Consider the following 20,869-nt stretch of genomic DNA (forward strand, 5'->3'; position numbering starts at 1 on the left):
TGAGGTTTGAGTCTTCCAGTTCTCTCCAGGACGGCACTACATCTTCCACTTTCCATAAACTACAGCTCATCCAAAACACGACAATCAATACTACAAAGTGCTACGATGATATACTATAATACCAACATGGGGGATCGGTTAGCTCAGTTGGTTAAGTGGCTTGAATGTGATGCTTAGTGATGCCATTAGCATGGGTTCAATCCCCGTACCAGCTGTCGTATTCCATGGAGGCCCTGCTTCTTGCCCTGAGCTTGCGGAGTGGCACCCCCCCCCCCCCCCCCCCCCAAGGTGTATGTCGCCAGAATTGCCTCCCTCTAATGGAGCGAGGGGCATCACGGTAGCATGGGGGTTAGCATCAATGCTTCACAGCTCCAGGGTCCCAGGTTCGATTCCCGGCTGGGTCACTGTCTGTGTGGAGTCTGCACGTCCTCCCCGTGTGTGCGTGGGTTTCCTCCGGGTGCTCCGGTTTCCTCCCACAGTCCAAAGATGTGCGGGTTAGGTGGATTGGCCATGCTAAATTGCCCGTAGTGTAAGGTTAATGGGGGGATTGTTGGGTTACGGGTATACGGGTTACGTGGGTCATTGCTCGGCACAACATCGAGGGCCGAAGGGCCTGTTCTGTGCTGTACTGTTCTATATCTATATCTATATCTATGCCGATTATCCTTTGGGGCTATGATGATGATCAATACTATGCCACTACTACATTTTCCAGGTGGGAATGAGATCTCTGCTTTCTTCCAATTATAGCCTCCATAATTCTCGCCTTCATAGCCCACATGCTTTGTTTAATCATTGGTTATCAGGGGCTGGTTTAGCTCACTGTGCTAAATCGCTGGCTTTTAAAGCAGACCAAGGCAGGCCAGCAGCACGGTTCGATTCCCGAACCAGCCTCTCCGGACAAGTGCCGGAATGTGGCGACTAGGGGCTTTTCACAGTAACTTCATTGAAGCCTACTCGTGACAATAAGCGATTTTCTTTTTCTTTCTTTCCATCATCTGTTCAATCACCTCGGCATAAAGCTCTGAAATTCCTCCTCGACCAGTCCACCTCTCCTAACTTAAAACTCTCCTTAAAACTTTGGACAAGCTTTTCGTCACCGCTCCTGATATTTCCCTCCCTATTTGGCATAAGTTTGTGTCTGATTATATTCCCGAGAAGTGCCTTGGGAATGCTTTTATACCTTAAAGCTGCCACATAAATGCAAGCTGTTGCTTGGGTTTTGCACAGCTATTGGGGTTAAGTACCAATTCTGAACTCAGCGGAATTTAAACAGTTTGGTTAAATATGTTTTGCTGCACTCAGCTCGTTTATGTTTGGCAGACTGTTATTTTGTTATTATTAGCTCTTGATATCTCCGGAGAAAAGGAAGAATGTAACATGCTCAGAGGTCACATGGGTGAATTAACTTGTCACATGAGGGAATGCTAAATAGATACCTGCTCGGTAGTGCTAAGAAGCAAATAAGCGTTGGAGATAGCAACCTGGACAGACAGAGTCTGGGAAACAGAGATAGATAGAAATGTTCTGCTGCCAGAAATAGTTGATTTATTTCAGTGGACTTCATTTGCTAAAAATCCGACTCCTCTCGCAGCCTTTCTAAAGTTGCTTTTTAATGTGACATTTTGTTGTAGCTGTGCGGCCTGAGCGATTATGGGTTAGATTAACTGCTTGGTTAATGAAATGAAGACTGAGGGCTTGGGCATTCAGTTTGTTATATTTGTTTAATTTGTGCCAAGAGGAGAGAATGGGTTTATGGGCCTGTCTGAGTTTATTTTTAAAATGTAATCATTCACAGGATATAGACATTTCTGGAAAGGCCAACCTTTGCTGCCCATCTCTAATTGCCATTGAGAAGGTGATAGCAAGTCTCCTTGAGCCACACACAATCCATGTGGTGTAGGTATTTATGATAATGCTGATAAACAGAGTTACCGACCTTTGATGCAGCAACGCTAAAGGATGGCGACATATTTCCGAGTTAGGGTGATGTGTGACTTGGACTAGAACTTGGTGATTTTCGAGTTACCATCCATCTGCTTCCCTTGTCCTTCTTGGTGAAAAGAGGTCATGGGTTCAAGATGTGCCATTGAAGTATGTTTGGTGGTTTGATGCAATGCACATTGCAACTATGTTACACTGATCATAGAATCATAGAATTTATGGTGCAGAAGGAGGCCATTTGGCCCATCGAGTCTGCACCGGCCCTTGGAAAGGGCACCCTATTTAAACCCACTCCTCCACCCTCTCCCCGTAACCCCACCTAACCTTTTTGGACATGAAAGGCAATTTAGCATGGCCAATCCACCTAACCTGCGCATCTTTGGATTGTGGGAAGAAAGCGGAGCACCCGGAGGAAACTCATGCAGACACAGGGAGAATGTGCAGATTCAGCACAGACAGTGACCCAAGCCAGGAATCGAACCTGGGACCCTGGAGCTGTGAAGCAATTGTGCGAACCACTATGATACCGTGCCGCCCTGATGGTGGAGAGAGTGACTTTTTCAGCACTCTGCATTGTCTTGGATCATGCTGATCTTGATTGATATTGGAGCTACACTCACTCAAGCAGCTGGAGTGTATTGTATCCTGACTTTCACCTTGCAAATGGTGGAAAGGCTTTGGGATTCAAGGGATAAGTCGCTGCTTACCAAGGACCTGGCCTCTGACATGCTCTTGTAGCCAATGCATTTATACAGTGATGCACGATCAATTCACCGCCTATTAAAATTGAGTCCGGCGGGAGTGGTGGAGAACTATATACAACTAATTAGATTTTACATTTACAATATTTGAGAGGAAAAAAGATGTCTCTTGAAGTCCAGTTAGAGGTTTAACCGGTCCAGGGCCTTGATGTGCCGCTGAGAGCGACGCAGTGGTGACGGTGATGCCGATGCTGGTCTCGTCTTCGGTGACTCTGGGAGCGTGCCGAAATCCTCTTCATCCTCGGGCGTGGGCAGGGGGAGGACGGATGGTCCTGGGGGGGGTTGCTGCTGGTAGCGTCGGGGGAAGGGAGGGTGGCGCCGGGCCGGAGGTGTGCGTGTGTGTGGAGCCTGCTGGTGCCAGGTTCCTGAGGGAGACAGTATCCTGGCGGCCATCAGGGTACGCCACGTAGGCATACTGGGAGTTTGCATGGAGCAATTGCACCCTCTCCACCAACGAGCCCGCCTTGTGGAGTCGGACGTGCCTACTGAGCAGGACGGGTCCTGGAGCTGCGAGCCAAGTCGGGAGCAACACCCCGGATGTGGACTTCCTGGGGAAGGTAAAAAGATGTTCATGGGGTGTGTTGTTCGTGGCAGAGCACAGTAGTGACCAAATGGAGTGTTGTGCATCAGGGGGGACCTCCTGCCAGCGGGAGGCCGGGAGGTTCCTGGACCGTAGGGCACGTTGGATGGCTCTCCATACCGTCCCGTTCTCCCTCTCTACCTGCCCGTTTCCCTGGGGATTATAGCTGGTCGTCCTGCTGGAGGCGATACTCCTGCTGAGCAGGAACTGATGTAGCTCATCACTCATGAATGAGGATCCCCTATCACTGTGGATGTAGGCGGGGAAACCGAACAGAGCGAAGATTGTGTTGAAAGTCCTTTTTGGCGTCGCTTGATTGCGGATCCAGCTGCAGGCAATCCGGTTTCATATGGAAGTCCATCGTCTGAAAATCTTAGAGCCATAAATTGATGCACGATCAATTGCACAAAGACGAGAGTTGGATACAACTGAGGCTTTATTGCTCTAAGATGTGTGGCCTCCCACAGCAGCTGGCGAATTGGTTGCAGCATGGAGGACACGCACATTTATACTCTGCCTACTGGGCGGAGCCAGCAGGCAGGGACTATCAATGTACCTGTAGTACAGGTCCTACCATACATAACCTAATATAGGTGCAACAGTGGTTTACCACATACAGCTGGTTCACATAAGTTTCCAGTCCATGGTGATTCCCCAAGATGTTAATGGTGGGGATTCAACAATGGTTATACCATTGAAAATAAAGGGAGGTGGTTAGAATCTCACTTGTTGGGGATAAAATCTGATTATTAAATGCCTCTATCAGCAAAAGCGTGGATTCTGTCTAGGTCTTGTTGCATAGTCATGGACTGTTTAATTACTTGAGGAATTATGAATGGAACTGAATACTGTGTAATCCACAGTGAAGACCCCACTTCTGGACTTATTTTTAAAAAATTTAGTGTACCCAATTAATTTTTTTCCAATTAAGGGGCAATTTAGCGTGGCCAATCTACATAGCCTGCACATCTTTTGGGTTGTGGGGGTGAAACCCACGCAAACACGGGGAGAATGTGCAAACTCCAAACTGACAGTGATCCAGAGCCGGGATCGAACCTGGGACCTTAGCGCCATGAGGCTGCAGGGCTAACCCACTGCACCACCTTGCTACCCTCACTTCTGAACTTATAATGAATAATTTTGAAGAATATTGGGCCTAGGATGCTGTTAGAACATAGAACATAGAACACTACAGCGCAGTACGGGCCCTTCGGCCCTCGATGTTGCGCCGACCTGTGAAACCATCTGAAGCCTATCTGACCTACACTATTCCATTTTCATCCATATGTCTATCCAGTGACCACTTAAATGCCCTTAAAGTTGGCGAGTCTACTACTATTGCAGGCAGGGCGTTCCACACCCCTACTACTCTCTGAGTAAAGAAACTGCCTCTGACATCTGTCCTATATATATCACCCCTCAATTTAAAGCTATGTCCCCTCGTGTTGGTCATCACCATCCGAGGAAAAAGACTCTCACTGTCCACCCTATCTAACCCTCTGACTATCTTATATGTCTCTATTAAGTCACCTCTCAGCCTTCTCCTCTCTAACGAAAACAACCTCAATTCCCTGAGCCTTTCCTCGTAAGACCTTCCCTCCATATCAGGCAAAATCCTAGTAAATCTCCTCTGAACCCTTTCCAAAGCTTCCACATCCTTCCTATAATGTGGTGACCAGAACTGCACGCAGTACTCCAGGTGTGGCCGCACCAGAGTTATGTACAGCTGAAGCATGATCTTGTGGTTCCGAAACTCAATCCCCCTGCTTATAAAGGCTAGCACACCATATGCCTTCTTAACAGCCCTATTAACCTGGGTGGCAACTTTCAGGGATTTATGTACCTGGATGCCGAGATCTCTCTGTTCATCTACACTACCAAGAATCTTGCCATTAGCCCAGTACTCTGCATTCCTGTTACTCCTTCCAAAGTGAACCACCTCACACTTTTCCGCATTAAACTCCATCTGCCACCTCTCAGCCCAGCTCTGCAGCTTATCTATGTCCCTCTGTATCCTATAACATCCTTCAGCACTATCCACAACTCCACCGACCTTCGTGTCATCTGCAAATTTACTAACCCATCCTTCTACACCCTCTTCCAGGTCATTTATAAAAATGACAAACAACAGTAGCCCCAAAACAGATCCTTGCGGTACACCACTAGTAACTGAACTCCAGGATGAACATTTGCCATCAACCACCACCCTCTGTCTTCTTTCAGCTAGCCAATTACTGATCCAAACCGCTAAATCACCTTCAATTCCATACTTCCTTATTTTCTGCAATAGCCTACCGTGGGGAACCTTATCAAACGCCTTACCGAAATCCATATACACCACATCAACAGCTTTACCCTGATCCACCTGTTTGGTCACCTTCTCAAAAAACTCAATAAGGTTTGTGAGACATGACCTACCCTTTACAAAACCGTGTTGAGTATCGCTAATCAACTTTTTCTTTTCAAGATGATTATAAACCCTATCTCTTATAACCTTTTCCAACATTTTACCCACAACCGAATAAGGCTCACAGGTCTATAATTACCAGGGTTGTCTCTACTCCCCTTCTTGAATAAGGAGACAACATTTGCTATCCTCCAGTCTTCCGGCACTATTCCTGTCGACAAAGACGACATAAAGATCAAGGACAAAGGCTCTGCAATCTCCTCCCTGGCTTCCCAGAGAATCCTAGGATAAATCCCATCTGGCCCAGGGGACTTATCTATTTTGACATTTTCTAAAATTGCTAACACCTCCTCCTTTTGAACCTCAATTCCATCTAGCCTGGTCGACTGAACCTGAGTGTTCTCCTCGACAACATTGTCTTTCTCCAGTGTAAACACTGACGAAAAATATCCATTTAATGCTTCCCCTATCTCCTCTGATTCCACACACAACTTTCCACTACTATCCTTCATTGGCCCTAATCTTACTCTAGTCATTCTTTTGTTCCTGATATACCTATAGAAAGCCTTAGGGTTTTCCTTGATCCTATCCGCCAACGACTTTTCGTGTCCTCTCCTCGCTCTTCTTAACTCTCCCTTTAGGTCCTTCCTGGCTAACTTGTAACTCTCAAGTGCCCTAACTGAGCCTTCATGTCTCATCCTAACATAAGCCTTCTTCTTCCTCTTGACAAGTGCTTCAACTTCCTTAGTAAACCACGGTTCCCTTGCTCGACAACTTCCTCCCTGCCTGACAGGTACATACTTATCAAGGACACGCAGTAGCTGTTCCTTGAAAAAGCTCCACATTTCGATTGTACCCATCCCCTGCAGTTTCCTTCCCCATCCTATACATCCTAAATCTTGCCGAATAGCATCATAATTGCCTTTCCCCCAGCTATAATTCTTGCCTTGCGGTATATACCTATCCCTGCCCATTGCTAAAGTAAACATAACCGAGTTGTGATCACTATCACCAAAGTGCTCACCTACATCTAAATCTAACACCTGGCCGGGTTCATTACCCAGTACCAAATCCAATGTGGCCTCGCCCCTTGTTGGCCTGTCTACATACTGTGTCAGAAAACCCTCCTGCACACACTGCACAAAAACTGACCCATCTATAGTACTCGAACTATAGTATTTCCAGTCAATATTTGGAAAGTTAAAGTCCCCCATAACAACTACCCTGTTACTCTCGCTCCTGTCAAGAATCATCTTTGCAATCCTTTCCTCTACATCTCTGGAACTATTCGGAGGTCTATAGACAACTCCCAACAGGGTGACCTCTCCTCTACTGTTCCTAACCTCGGCCCATACTGCCTCAGTAGACGAGTCCTCAAGCGTCCTTTCTACCGCCGTAATACTTTCCTTGATTAACAATGCCACCCCCCCCCCCCCCTCTTTTACCATCTTCTCTGTTCTTACAGAAACATCTAAATCCTGGAACCTGCAACAACCATTCCTGTCCCTGATCTACCCGTGTCTCCGAAATCGCCACAACATCGAGATCCCAGGTACCAACCCATGCTGCAAGCTCACCCACCTTATTCTGGATGCTCCTGGCGTTGAAGTAGACACGCTTCAAACCAGCGTCCTGCTTGCCGGTGCCCTCTTTCGAACTTTTAACCCTATCCCTGACCTCACTACTCTCAACATCCTGTACACTGGGACTACAATTTAGGTTCCCATCCCCCTGCTGAATTAGTTTAAACCCCCCCGAAGAGCACTAGCAAATCTCCCCCCCAGGATATTGGTACCCCTCTGGTTCAGGTGAAGACCATCCTGTTTGTAGAGGTCCCACCTACCCCAGAATGAGCCCCAATTATCCAGGAAACCAAAACCCTCCCTCCTGCACCATCCCTGTAGCCACGTGTTCAACTCCTCTTGCTCCTTATTTCTCACTTCGCTAGCACGTGGCACGGGTAACAACCCAGAGATAACAACTCTGTTTGTTCTAGCTCTCAGCTTCCACCCTAGCTCCCTGAATTTCTGTCTCAAATCCCCATCTCTCTTCCTACCTATGTCGTTGGTACCTATGTGGACCACGACTTGGGGCTGCTCCCCCTCCCCCTTAAGGATCCCAAAAACACGATCAGAGACATCACGAACCCTGGCACCTGGGAGGCAACACACCAACTGTTCTGGGGAACTCCTGCAGCGCTCGTCTAGGGCTGAAATGATTGACTCCAACAACCACCACCATTTTCCTTTGTGTTTGTATGACTCCACCCAGCGGAGGGTTCCCCCTGATCCCATTTAACATCAATTTTCCTTGGGTTTCTGGATTTTGAACTGTGTCTTACCTCTGTAATTCAGCTGTTTTGTTTATGATTGGATTAAGGTTGTAATGAGGTCTGGAGGCAAATGTACTGGTGGAACCCAAGGTAAGCATCAATGTGTAGGTTATTAGTGAGTAAGTGTTACTTGTTTGCACTATTGATAATACCTTCCATCACGTTATTGACTGAGACTGGACAAATGGAATGGTGATCTGCTGACTGGGTTTGTCCTGCTCTCAGTGGACAGGATATACCGGGAGCATTTCCAAGATGTCTGGCTGACATCACTGTTGTAGCTGTACTGGAACAGCTTGTCTAGCAGTGTGTTTAGTTCTGGAGATCGAGATTTCGTCAAAATGGTGCGATGCTTACAGGACTTAGAACTTTTGCTCTCCCAATTCTTAAGTGGAGTTAATCAAATAGACCAAAGACTAGCATTCATGACGATGGGGCCTCAAGAACAGGCCGAGGTAGACCATGGGCTGCATTCTCCATTCCTGTGGCTAAGTGTCGACGCCAATGGAGGGTCCATGGCATTTCATGATGGGAAAATCGGGGTGAAACCCTCAGCAATCCCCCTACTGGTGAGGGGCTAGCACCAGCGTCAGGTGAAACACCCACATAACGTGTGGAAAACGGCTTGAGAATCCCCGCAGGGTCCAGTGCTGCACATGGCAGGGCTGACAAGCTACAGCCGTGCGTATGCCTACACCCCCCACATACGCACCAATCGCGGCGGAAAAAATAATATTGTTGGCCGTGCTGGACTGCATACCTGCACTCCCCGACCCCATCTCCTGGACACCTCCACCCCCCCCCCCCCCCCCCCCCCCCCAGCCCGGGCGGAAGGCCCCCGGCCAGCGGCACGGCCAGCGACACTGTCCGCACGCCCTCTCTCTCTCTCTCTCTCTCTCCGCAGCTGGCACGCCAGGCTCCCAACCGCTGGGACCACACGTGGCCCGCGCGGTCAGTAACTCGGCCCATTGGAAGCGGAGCATCGTGGGTGGGCTGGCTAATGACATACTAACGGGGTTTCGACTGTACGTGGGGCGCATCCAGGTGATGCCGATTTGGAGGGGGAGGAGCATCGCGACCTGGTGGCAAACTAGCACCTGCCCCTGGCGTCAGGAGCCATTCTCTACCTGATCGCCATTCCCAATTCCGACATCGGGCAACGGAGACTCCCGCCCTATGGAATTTGCACTTCAGGATGACAAAACTTCAGTTTTGTCTTTTGCACTAAGATGCTGGGCTCAGCGATTGTTGAGGATGGGGATATTTGTGCAGCTTTCTTGCCCAGCTATTTATTTAATTATCCACCACTGCTTCCAGTTGGATGTGTCAAGAGTTCTGAGCCTCGATCTGATCTGTTGGTTAGCGGGGGTTGCTTGGCTCTGTTGGGGAAGATGTGTTTCTTTGCCTGAATTCATGTTGATCTTACACAGCAATTGTCAGCAACAATCTGTGTTATCACTGTTTACTTGTCCTCTGTGCGGTTGGCATTCTATCATGCGGCTGCATATTAGTTACATTTGAGTGAATTTTCAGGTCTGCTGTAGAGCAGATATGGAGCAGTCGCATGTCAAAAATGGACAGTGAATTGACACCCCATTGCCACTATTGCTGTAGCCCCATTTTCTCCATGGGCCCACTTTCGTGGTTGAGTGACCCCTTTAATCAGTCTGCACATTTAAAATGCAAATCAGTGTCCTGAAGTTAGACTGAATGTGTGCACCGATATCAAATGACAACCCAAGGATACCCCAAATACCCTCTTTATTTTTGTAGTGTTGGGAGGAATGGCTGAGCGCACTCTGTTTTCCCCCTTGCCCTCCGTACCTTCCCCAGAGATCATAATGCATGCCTCCTCCCAACCCATTAATTCCCTTGGATTTACCAACTGTTGGCCTGCCCACATTAGAGTGGGCTGAAGCTCCATGGCAATCTCCGGCAGGATCCCATCCTCCCAGCAGTAACAAGGCCCAGCTCTCCAATTGGACCCTGCTTCTTGTGACCATAATCTGCCAGCTGGGTGCCCTTGGTTTTCTCAGGGGAAGAGCGACTCCACAAGACTATATTACCTGTATATATGCTAAAATGAAAATGCCCTGTATATATGCTAAAATGACATAACCAGTACTTCAGAGGAAGAATGGAAACTTCAGAATTGTGATACAATAAAGTATTTGCCAAACAATAATACTTTTCACCAAAAATCATGAGAGCTTATGTTTAAAAAGCTTGCCAAATAATTTTCATCCCAGATTTTTGACCTTTGGTTTCAGGTCACATGTAACCGATTAATTGTCTTTTCTAATGTCAACATGGTTTGCAGTTTGCATGTAATAAATCAATTATCTTCACCTTTAGTATGCCAAATATATCTGCATTGGTTGTACACACAAACCTGTTGTCTTTCAATAGCCTCACTTTAACCTGTACATAAAGGATTAACTGCTGTGCAGTGAAATCGATGCTCTCATATTTAATCATTTCATGGTGAAAGCATGGAGCAAATTTCTTGAGATCAATGACATTATCATGCAGTCAGAACATATTGGAAATTTAGCACCAAATTTCCATCTGTTAAAATCAAAGGGTAGGGTATTCGCCCCCGAACCCCACCCCCATCTTTGCCTCTGATACATGTTGCACATGTGTCCTGGAGCCTCATAAACTCTTTCCTACATGTAAGAAGATATTTTATGACACTTGTATTTGTTTTACAAATGCGGCTATAAAATGATATCATGCACTATTAGTGCTTACAATTCATTTACAAAGGACATCCTCAGCATTCTCTCCTCAGTCAGATGACGATGAGATCAAGCCCTATTCCAGAACCTTGGGCAAATTATCTAGGATGATGATTCAATGCAAACAGATGGGGTGCTGTCTGTTGAAGATACCAGGCGGGATTCTGCATTAGCCGAAATCGGGAAATGCGATTGGGCGGAGAATAGCTTCCAATGGCAAAATTGCGGCAGGCGCGAATTTGACATCAAATCGCAATTCTCCGTTACCTTGAGAATGGCATCAATGCGTTTCACTCCGCATGTACAGTAGGCACCGTTTGCATATCATTAGCGGGCCCGACCCGGTACTCTCCAGGGCCTCTGCAATTTTCCGCCTCTGAAGGGTCGAGTTCTCGACGCCGTAGTTCACTTGTGCCTTTAAAAATCGTGAAACCGGCATGGCGGTTGCTGAGGGAGAGAGAGGGGTATGGAGAATGCCATAGTTTGCTGACAGTGTGCTGCTGGCCAGAGGGCTTCTGCCAGGGCTGGAGGGAGTAGTGGAGAATGATCAGGAGGTGGGCTGTGAGGTTGGGGTAGATGGGCATGGAGCATCATTACCGCAGCCGGCAAGTTATCCATGCAGCTGTGCACACCATTAATAGCCCACTTTGAACCTGGTGCCACAGCTCCTATGGGTGTCCTCCCAGGGCACCCCCCTGGAGTGCCCTCTGGCCTCAGACAACCCTGGAGCTGTATGGGCACACTCCAGTACAACCTGTGCCATCTTGTTGCCTGGGATAGTGTGTGTGGGGATAGTAATGTGTATGTGGGGTTGCAGCTTGTCAGCCTCCCGAGTGTCGATCACGGCTCCGGCGAATCCCGCACCATTTTTCAGTGGAATGGAGTGTGTTCCACGCCACACTGGTGCTAGCTCCTCAACGGCAGTGATACCCGTCCTGGCGCCGTTTTTCTGTCATAAATTTCCACGTGTTCTCCGTTGCCCTCAACACTTTAGTCTCAGAAACAAAGAATCCAGCCCACCATCTTTTGGATGAATTGTTAACCCAAGACCGCAACTGCTGTTTAGGCTAACGTTCGTCCCTGAACAAACATTGGAATATACAGATTATTTTATAGATTTCATAGAATCTACAGTGCAGAAGGAGGCCATTCAGTGCATCAAGTCTGCACCGGCTCTTTTGAAAGAGCACCCTACCCCACATCTTCACCCTATCCCCATAACCCAGTAACCCCACCCAACACTAAGGGTAATTTTGGACACTCAGGGCAATTTAGCATGGCCAATCCACCGAACCTACACATCTTTGGACTGTGGGAGGAAACCGGGGCACCCGGAGGAAACCCACACACATGTGGGGAGAATGTGCAGACTCCGCACAGACAGTGACCCAAGCCGGGAATGGTAGTTTTGGTCTCTTTGATGTTGGACATTGAATTCCGATGCTTGTTTTATAAGGGATTAAATACATGAATTAAATGTTTGTTTTATGAAGATATAGAACATAGAACATAGAACAGTACAGCACAGAACAGGCCCTTCGGCCCTCGATGTTGTGCCGAGCAATGATCACCCCACTTAAACCCACATACCCCTAACCCAACAATCCCCCCATTAACTTTTACACTACGGGCAATTTAGCATGGCCAATCCACCTAACCCGCACATCTTTGGACTGTGGGAGGAAACCGGAGCACCCGGAGGAAACCCACGCACACACGGGGAGGACATGCAGACTCCACACAGACAGTGACCCAGCCGGGAATCGAACCTGGGACCCTGGAGCTGTGAAGCATTGATGCTAACCACCATGCTACCGTGAGGCCCCTGAAATAATGTAAATTTAATTAATGATTTTTATGAATGAGAATGTTTTTGTTGAAAAAGCGTCTGAATTAGATACTTAGAGTTATATTTTATTTTATCTCACCATGGGTGCATGTTGGATACTGCATGCGTTGCAGGTAGGTGTAAGGACAAGGGGTGACGGGTGGAGGGCATGAGTTGACATGAAGTTGCTATGAGGCAATAAAGGGCCATGGGTGGATAGAGGGGGAATAGGTTGGCATGAGAGTTATAAGAGGCCATGTGGAGTGTGTAGAGAGGCATAGATTGGCATGGATGATATAAGAGGCCATGGCGGTGAGTGGAAAGGCAGGGATTAGTATGGCGGGATAAAAGGAGGTTAGTATGCGGGATTAGTATGGCGTTAGGAGGATCAAGCACAAAGTAGCGAGGGTTTATTTGGTTGTGGAATAGGGAGTGTCTAGGGAGTGTGGGGGTGTAAGACAAGACAGCTGGAGGCCTGTGTTTTTGCTTTATTGCTCTTTAATATATCTTGGACACAGTGTTGAAGCTAAGAGGCAGAACTTCTGCCCAGGTTGGCTTCACACCCTGCTGCCTCTGCACACATTCTAGGGGCGGTGGATCCAGCTCCCAGAGAACCCCACCAGCCTGGAATGAAAATCTGACCCTCTGGGTCACTTTCTCCCAGGTTGGGTTTGTGGAGCCAGGAAATGTCCCCTGATTCTCAATCAGGGAGCAAATAAAATCTGGTTTTAGGACTTTCCTTCTATTTAATTACAGTATGGGTCCTGAAGGTGTATACTGCACAGGACGGCATAGTAAGTTTAAGGATGATAGGTGGTGGGGGTATAGATAGGCATGAATTGGCACTAAGTTGGCGTGGGGGTTAGAAAGGACTATGGTGTGGATAAAGGGGTGTACATTGACAGAGATGGGATGACAGGTTATTGGGGTGGAGAGAGGGTATGAGGAGGCATGGATTGGCATGACGATGACTCATGGGGAGTGTGTGTGGTGAAGTGAGGAGGGGTGAGGGCTAGATAGCTTTTTTTTGTTTTCTTGCTTTTGAAAAAATCTTGGACTCAATGCTGGAGAATGGAGGCAGGTCTTCTGCCCAGCCTGTCTGCATACCTGGCAACCTCTGCACTCGTTCCACATCCGGCGAGCCTGACTCACAAAGAATCCTGCCAGCCCGTAATGAACATCTGACCTTCTGGTTCACTCTCTGTGCCTGTGCTGACCCACATCCAATTCTAGACATTTGTTTACTGAGATTCTGCACCAGAAACAGTTTACTCAATAATCCACCTGTCGCTCGTCTCCTGATGGTGCAATGCCATAAGAAGACAACATTCATCCAAAGAAACGACTTGAAGAAAAGGAATGCAATTCTTATAAGTATAACAACTCCAGTTGGAATTATGTACAGAAAAAGAATCAGTTGCACTGTTGCCTTCAGGGGAGACTGAAACAGCAGAGAAAGCTACTGGTATCAAAGAAACATGTTGTATCATTGAAGATCAGCCTAAGGGGTAGGCTGCTGCCCCAAGCAACACTAGGTTAACAATGTTCCAATTCAACCGCCCATTAGTGACGTTGAACTATTTCAATCTTTTTAGGAAATGTCAAAGCAGGTCCTTTCAACTTTTGCATCAATGAACTCCGCAACAGAAAAACATATTGGCGCACCTCCAGGAATCAAGGGCAGAACGATTTCCAGAAATCATTTTCATTTAACATCAAAAGGATTCAGGCCTTAGCCACCATTTGATGTAGTTCTTCAGGCAATACAGCTGGGTGAGCCATCTTGCACCATAACTAACACCTCTCGCATTTCTCTTACTGTTCTTATTCCTTCTACTGTTTGGTTACAAACATAGGAAGATAGGGCTAGGAGGAGACCATTTAACCCATTGTGTCTGCTCTGTGACGTAAATCCATTTACATCAATGTTTTTTATTGGGTTTTCGAACAGGTGAATTTAAAGATGTACATACAAGAGAAAGGAAAAGCTGAGAAAATATTGTACACAAGATAAAAACAACAACGCTCTGTAGTTAGCAAACTCATGTGATTAACAAGTAAAGAAAAACATGTAGTGGGGGGGGGACTGGGGGGGGGGGCGATATATATACATCGAGGTACTGGGGAGACAATTACAGTAATATATGTCCGTCTTGTGCATTCTTTCATTTTTCAACATTTTTTTTAGTTCAGTACGGAGAGATTGATCACACCCCTGGAATACAAAAAATGGATCTGGGTGTGGGGGGGGGGGGGGGGGGGGGGGGGGGGGTCACGCCTGGGTGGCGCCCCTGGTGTTGTTGCTTGCTTCTCCCGGTTGGCCTTTGCTGCCGTTGTTGTTGCGTATTCGACTCTGCTTCGGCCGTTCGTCATTTCTTCCTCCTGCACTTTCTTACTCTGTTACTGTGTTTGACATGGTTGATGTCGTTTCCTGTGCTCTCCTTCCAGTTTGTGTTCCCTCGTCTCTGCCCCCCCCCCCCCCGATCCCCTCTATTGTTCTGTGCCTCCTCTCTTTCCTTCTTCCCCCACCCTCCCCACTCCTCCCCTTGCACCCCCCTTGCCCACCCCCTCCCCCCGCCCTCCTTCCCTGCAGTTCATCTTTCTTTCTCCTTTTCTCTTGGGTTTGCTATCCTCTTGCGCTGCTCCCCCCCCCCCCCCCCCCCCCCCCCCACCCCATTCCTCCACCGGGTCTTTCCCTCCTTGTCATGCCTTGGCTACTTTCCCCTGGCTCTTGGCTACTTGATGATTCTTCAGCTTGTTCGTTGGCTAAAAACTAAAGAAGAGTAAGATAGATTATGAGAGTAAACTTGCTCAGAATATAAAAACAGATGGTAAAAGTTTCTACAAATATATAAAATAAAAAAGAGTGGCTAAGGTAAATATTGGTCCTTTAGAGGATGAGAAGGGAGATTTAATGATGGGAGGTGAGGAAATGGCTGAGGAACTGAATAGGTTTTTTGGGTCGGTCTTCACAGTGGAAGACACAAATAACATGCCAGTGACTGATAGAAATGAGGTTATGACAGGTGAGGACCTTGAGATGATTGTTATCACTAAGGAGGTAGTGATGGGCAAGCTAATGGGGCTAAAGGTAGACAGGTCTCCTGGCCCTGATGGAATGCATCCCAGAGTGCGAAAAGAGATGGCTAGGGAAATTGAAAATGCACTAGTGATAATTTACCAAAATTCACTAGACTCTGGGGTGGTCCCGTCTGCCACGTGGATCTTTCCCTGCACTCCCGGGTCTCCCTTTCTCCAGGGAGCACCCAGCATGGCTGCCCACTGTGCATCCGCCATGTGGGTAGGGCCCTGCACTTTGGGGGTCTCCCTTCACCCAGAGACCGTACTTGGTGGTTGCTTGCAGTGATTCCTTGTTCTGAGCCCCTGGTTATGGCCCTTTGTAGCCTTATTGCTGTTCTCGTTCCAGCCCTGACTTTCCCTCCCTCCCTGTGGCCTCCCCCGATCCCTCCTCTCCCCCCTTATCTCCCCCTCCCGTTTACCCCTCTTTTGTCCCTTTTTCATCCTGTTCCTGTTTGCTCCCCCACCCCTGTTGTGTGGTCCCCCCCACACCCTGCCTGGCGCCATCTCCCCTGTTGGGGGCGCGCCGTGGACCTGATCTGTTGCATACTTTCAGCGCTAGCTTTCCTGCTAGTGCGGTCACCCCCCTCCCAGGAGTTACTATCTTGCTTCTCCCTCTCCCATTCTCTACGGTTCCTGCTTGTTCTCTCCCCATCTTACCCAGCACTCCTCTCGCTTGCTTTCCCTTCTCCACTCCGCTCGTTCACTCGCACTGGGCCATGGTCTCCCACCTGAAGCGGTCCCTCGGGTAGTAGTTTGTTTTTTGTCGTTCAGGATGTGATTCCTGTGGCGTGGGGGGGGGGGGGGGGGGGGGGGGGGGGGGTTGTGTGGTGGTATGGATATGAGCACTGCCATTGGTGCAGAGCACTGGCTTCCCATTGGCTCTGGCTGGTCATGTGCCTCTCGTCCGATTGGTTAGGACTAGTCATGTGACTGCTCTCCAATTGGTCGAGAGGCAAGTAGCCTCCGAGGTGGGGTATAAGTACCCAGAGTTCCCGGCGGTCGGCCATTCTCTGTGGTCGACCACCGGGCTAACAACTAGCAGATTAAAGCCACTATTCGGATCCTAAATGTATCATGAGTCGAATTGATGGTACATCAATTTAATCTGCCAGAATTTTGGAATGGAGCTTCGCATCAAGCCTGACTGCTTCCGCACCAGCCCGCATGCTGCAAATGCATCTGCAATTTTTAAACACTGGCAGGCATGTTTTAATAGCTACCTGACGACTGCAGCCAGCAAGCCCACAAAGGAGCAGAAACTCCACATCCTCCACTCATGCGTGGGCACACCGGTCCTACGCAATGATCGAAGGTGAAGGCGACTTTGATGCAGCCCATGGAGATTCTTAAAGGACGCTTTCTCCGGCCGGTCAACGAAGTATACGCACGGCATCTCCTGATGACCAGACAACAGTTCCCTGGTGAGTCCCTCGACGAGTTGTACCAGGCCCTCGCAGCTCTAGGGAGAAGGTGCGCATGTGTCCAAGTTTCGGCGACAGAGCACATGGAACTTCTAATCAGAGACGCTTACGTTGCTGGCATGTAGTCTCCTTCTATCTGCCAACGATTGTTAGAGAAGAACACCCTCAGCCTAGCTGAGGCACGGACTCTGGCAAACTCCCTGGAGGTTGCTGATCTGAACGCCCGCGCATACGCCTCTGGCCGCGCAGCAACCCCCTGGACTTCATGGCACGCGCCACCCCCATCCTCCGTGGACCCCGACCCCCCCAAGCCTGTGCCGCGGGTCGCTCCGACAAACTAGCGGGGCCCCGTTGCTATTTCTATCGCCTCTCGAAGCACCCCCGCCTGCGCTGCCCGGCCCGCTCTGTGTAAGAGCTGTGGGAAGAAGGGCCACTACGCGGTGGTCTGCCAGACCAAGTCGGTCGCTGCTGTTCCGCGCAGCGACCGCGGATCACCCCCCCCGGGTCCCCCTCAGGGTCCCACACCGCGCACCAACCTCTCCAGCCCACCTCCCGGCCCCCGCAACGGCCCCACGGTCCTCCCGGCCCGCGCTCCCAGCTGCCCCGAATGGCTCGCGGACGCTGCTGACACTGCCCCCAGCCGCCACGAGCTCCCACGGGCGCCGCCATCTTGGGCCCCCAGAGGCCACGTGCGGGCCATGGGTGCCACCATCTTGGGCTACTCTTCCACCGAAGAGGATCTGGAACTCTCACCACGACTGCTTCCATACAAGCTCGACCAGTCGCGACCACGCAACGCTCGCCAAGACTACAACAATGGTTCAGCTCAACGGACACAAAACGAGGTGCCTGCTGGACTCCGGGAGCACGGAAGTTTCGTCCACGCCGACACGTACGGCGCTGCGCACGTCCCATCCAGCCAGTTAAACATAAAATTGAATTGGTCTCAGGTTCGCATTCTGTCCAAATCACCGGGTGTGCGCATAGCGGAACTCACAGTCCAGGGAGGGTTTTCAAAAATTTCAACTCCTCATCTCCCCCGTCTATGCGCTCCGCACTCTTGGGTCTGGACTTCCAGTGCAACCTGCAGAGTTTGACCTTTCAATTCGGCAGCTCTATTCCCCCTTACTGTTTGCAGCCTCGCGTCCCTCAAAATGGACCCCCCCTTCCTTGTTTGCTGATCTCACCCCAATTGTAAACCCCGTCGCCACTCGGAGCAGACGATACAGTGCCCAGGACCGGACCTTCATCGGGTCCGAGGTCCCAGAGGCTCCTTAAGGAAGGAATTATTGAGGCCAGCAACAGTCCCTGGCGAGCCCAAGTGCTGATGGTAAAGACCGGGGAGAAAAAACCGGATGGTCATTGATTACAGTCAGACCCATCAACAGGGTTTACCGCAGCTGGACGCGTATCCTCTCCCCCGTATTTCCGACCTGGTTAACAGGATCGCGAAGTACAAAGTCTTCTCCACGGTGGACCTTAAGTCCGCACTACCACCAGCTCCCTATTCGCGCGAGTGACCAAAAAGTACACCGCGTTTGAGGCAGATGGGCGCCTCTACCACTTCCTCAGGGTTCCATTCGGTGTCACAAATGGAGTCTCGGTCTTCCAACGGGAGATGGACCGAATGGTCGACAAGCACGGTTTACAGGCCACCTTCCCGTATCTCGATAACGTCACCATCTGCGGCCACACCCAGCAGGACCACGACATCAACCTCCAAAAATTCCTCCGAACCGCAAAACTCCTTAATTTAACTTACAATAAGGATAAGTGTGTGTTTAGCACCGACCGTCTAACCATCCTTGGCTACGTACTGCGTAACGGAGTGATAGGCCCCGATCCCGAACGCATGCGCCCCCTGATGGAACTCCCTCTCCCCAACTCCCTCAAATCCCTCAAACGCTGCCTGGGCTTCTTCTCATACTACGCCCAGTGGGTCCCCAACTATGCCGACAAAGCCCGCCCCCCTCATCCAGTCCACCTCCTTTTCCCTGTCGATGGAGGCCCGCCAGGCCTTTAGCTGCATCAAAGCAGATATCGCAAAGGCCACGATGCATGCTATCGACAAGTCCCTCCCATTCCAGGTCGAGAGCGATGCGTCTGATGTAGCTCTGGCGGCCGCCCTGAACCAAGCGGGCAGACACATGGCCTTCTTTTCACGAACCCTCCACACTTCCGAAATCCGCCATTCCTCGGTGGAAAAGGAGGCACAGGCCATAGTCGAAGCTGTGCGATACTGGAGGCACTATCTGGCCGGCAGGAGGTTTACCCTCCTCACAGACCAACGGTCAGTAGCTTTCATGTGTCGACAATGCACAGAGGGGCAAGATCAAGAACGAAAGATCTTGCGGTGGCGGATCGAGTTGTCCACGTACAACTATGTATACTTGTATCGTCCTGGGAAGCTCAACGAGCCTTCCGATGCCCTATCCCGCGGTACCTGCACCAGCACGCAGATTGACCGCCTCCGCTCCCTCCACACGGACCTCTGCCATCCAGGGGTCACCCGTTTCTACCATTTTATTCAGACCCGCAACCTGCCCTACTCCGCTGAGGAAGTCAGGACAGTCACCAGGGACTGCCACGTCTGCGCCGAGTGCAAAACCGCACTTTTACCGCCCCGAACGAGCGCATCTGATCAAGGCATCCCGCCCCTTTGAACGTCTCAGTATGGACTTCAAGGGTCCCCTCCTCTCCAACATCCATAACACTTATTTCTTGGGTGTTATCGACGAATACACTCGATTCCCTTTCGCCATTCCCTGTCCCGACATGACCACAACAACCGTCATAAAGGCCCTCCTATCCATCTTCTCCCTGTCGGTTACTCCGGTACATCCATAGCGACCGGGGAGTCCTCTTTTATGAGTGACGAACTGCGTCAGTTCCTACTCAGCAGGGGCATAGCCTCTAGCAGGACGACCAGTTATAACCCCCGGGGTAACGGTCAGGTCGAGCGGGAGAATGGCACCATTTGGAAGACCATCCTGCTGGCCCTACGGTCCAGAGATCTCCCTATTCCCCGTTGGCAAGAAGTCATTCGCGATGCCCTGCACTCAATCCGGTTTCTCCTCTGTACTACCACTAATCAAACACCTCATGAACGTCTTCTTGTTTTTCCCAGGAAGTCGTCCTCAGGACCCCCTCTCCCGACCTGGCTGGCCACCCCCGGGCCCATCTTGCTCCGGAAGCATGTGCGGGTGCACAAGTCCGACCCGTTGGTTGAGCGAGTCCAGTTACTCCACGCCAACCCGCAATATGCGTACGTGGAGTATCCCGACGGTCAGCAGGATACGGTCTCGCTCCGGGACCTGGCACCCGCCGGCGTGCAGCCTTCTTCCCCTACACCAACGCCCCCCCCCGCCAACCCCAATTCCCCCCAGCGCCCCCCCGCGCCCCCACGACCCAGCGCACATGCCCCCTCTTCCCCGATTACAGCGTCTCCACCACCGGCCCGGGGTACGGAGACATATCTACGACCAACGCTCCCGGAGACAAGGATGACCATCGGCCCGACGTCACCGGCTCCACTGCGACGGTCCTCCAGAACACCACGGGCACCTGACAGGCTGATCGTCTCCATCTGATGCAGCCATGGGACTTTTTTTGGACATTTTGTATTATTCTGTCGTTATTAGTAGTATTGTTTTGCCACGAGCCAGTGGGCAGCTCACCCCTATCGATTTTCGCTGCTCATACGACCAGTCCTCGGACCCCCCCTCTCTCCCACTTACACCCCTACCTTCTTTCTCCACAAGGGGTGAATGTGGT

This window comes from Scyliorhinus canicula, chromosome 14 (genome assembly GCF_902713615.1).
Source record: "Scyliorhinus canicula chromosome 14, sScyCan1.1, whole genome shotgun sequence".
Classification (NCBI taxonomy): Eukaryota; Metazoa; Chordata; class Chondrichthyes; order Carcharhiniformes; family Scyliorhinidae; genus Scyliorhinus; species Scyliorhinus canicula.